Genomic DNA, 2,288 nt, shown 5'->3' with positions numbered 1-2,288 from the left:
GGCATCTTTTCCGACGTTTCATCTCTCTCAGCTCCTCGGTAAACCAGGGAGCCGATCGAGATCTACATCGGGTCAGAGGCCGCAAAGGCACGACTCGGTCCAATGCTGCGGCGGCAGTTGTCTCCCAAGCCGCCGCCTGATTTTCCGCCGAGTCGTGGACCAGATCCTCCGGATATGGCCCAAGCTCCGTCAGGAACCTACTCCTCCCTCCCAAGTTCTCGACCCTCCAGGCACAATTTGGTGTTCGGGTCTTTGGGAATGCGCAGTAGCGTTCACTCCGAGAACGTTTTGCCTTACGAGATGCACCTCCATCACGACCGAGGTCCGATGTACGAGGAGCTCAATGCTTTTTTCCATAACTAGCGCCTTTCCCCCTGTTCCCACCGGCGCCTTGGGCATCGCGTTCCCCTACCGGTTCCACGGGTAACCGTGACAACTTGTAGATTTCCAGTGGACTGGAAAAAGGGAGGGGGTATTCGGGTGAAATAAACTAAACAGAAAGAGAGAGAATGGGGGGGGGGAGACACTAAATAGATCCTCGGCCTTTTCTGATATTTCCCGGTACTTTGTCCCGAGAGCTGCAATTTTTTAATTCAACTGTGAACCACTTTTCTCCTAACAGTTAAAAAAAAATCGGAAGGGGGTGGGGAATAAAAAAATAATCATTCCTATCCGTGAACTAACTGAGTGGGACATTCTTGTTTTGAAGCTGGAGACGGGTAGCCCCATCCAAAAGCCTCGAGCTGAGGCAGCGGGTTTCAATCCTTTCGAATCTCGTGGAATTCGCGGGTCACATTCGGTTTTCAGTCGCTGGCTTCTGTTTAAATGTTAAGTCGGTGGAGTTTTTATGCGCCTTGGTTTCCGCGGGACTCTAAACGCGTTTGGGAGTCAGAATATAAACCGAATCTGCGACTTCCCTGCCCCCACTAAGTACTATGAAAAAAAATCTGGTGCAATATATATGCTAACATAATTTTATATTTAAAACCAAAGAAAGGACTCTATAGCTAATAAATAGACTGCTCAGCTGAGATTTTGCCAATCTGAAAACAAAGTTTTAGATCCAGATTGGTTTTATTAGGAGAGAGGATCACATTTTTCAAAATTAAGGCGGAGGGGAGAGTCAAAGTTTCACCCCATCCTAATGGGTTGCCTATGCTGAATTATGCCTTATGGGTAAATTAGAATTTTTAAAAAAGTTCAATATGGATTTAGAATAAAACAGTTTGTAAAGGGCAGGTGATGGGAGGAGGTCCCAAAGGTTCTTTTCAAAAGGCAACTGGACTTTCTTAGGTTTTTTTCTTGAAACTGTTTTGCTTCTCAGAACTGAAGAAGCTTCTTGCATGAGAAGCAAAACGTTTTCAAGAAAAAAACTAAGGAAGTCCAGTTGCCTTTTGAAAAGCACTTTTGGGACAACCATGACCTGGATGATTGAGAATCTCCATAGACATTTGATGGGAGGAGGGTTTCCATCCTTCCAGTAGCTGAATCAAGAATTCCCCGGAAAAAGGTATCTATGCCATCTGCAATCCTTTACTGTACATATTTATCTGGGAGTTAGTCTTATTAAGTTTAATGGGGCTTACTTCTGTGTAAACATGTATCAGCTTGCACAGGTTAGGGTGTTAAAATATTGGCAAACTTTAAATCAAACTTTCAATGCAGTGGGAACTTGAAAAAGCAATAAAGGACAAACAGATGATAAATATATTCTATCTCTATGCAAGTAGGTTTTGAAACTAGGGAAATAATTTTTTAAAAGAAATGGAAAGAGGGAAAAAAAGCAACAAAAAGAATCCATATGAAATGTTAGAAATATGGACCAACAAATTTGCTGAGGTTTAAAATCGTGCACTTTTTTGATTTGGGGAAGATGGACTATGGAAACTTTCCCTGGTATTTAACAATCACTGACTTTCTGAACCACCCTTGTAAACCAAAGTAACTTAGTTTCCAAAATTTGTGTGTCATGCTGTTTTTTACTTGTTTTAAAAATGTTAATAAAAAATGGGGGAAAAGATTTGTAAGAAATGGCAAAATGTTTTGTTATGCATGGATAGGTTGGGGAAATGCAAATGTTGTGGCTCCATCCGGTGGGTCCCTCTCATCAGAGGAGGAAGGCTCTGAACATGACGGAGAGGAGATGGCTAGGCCTCTCTCTCCCGGCCCTTCCCCTCTGGTGCAGCCTTCGGTGCCTTCCGACAGCGAGGAGTTTGGCCAGGAGCCCGGTGTTTCTGGGATTGGCCAGGAGCCCGGTGTTTCTGGGATTGGCCAGGAGCCCGGTGCTT

Source organism: Protobothrops mucrosquamatus, unplaced genomic scaffold (genome assembly GCF_001527695.2).
Source record: "Protobothrops mucrosquamatus isolate PMUCROS unplaced genomic scaffold, P.Mucros_1.0 scaffold3862, whole genome shotgun sequence".
Taxonomy (NCBI): domain Eukaryota; kingdom Metazoa; phylum Chordata; class Lepidosauria; order Squamata; family Viperidae; genus Protobothrops; species Protobothrops mucrosquamatus.
Note: the sequence above shows the minus strand (reverse complement) of the source record.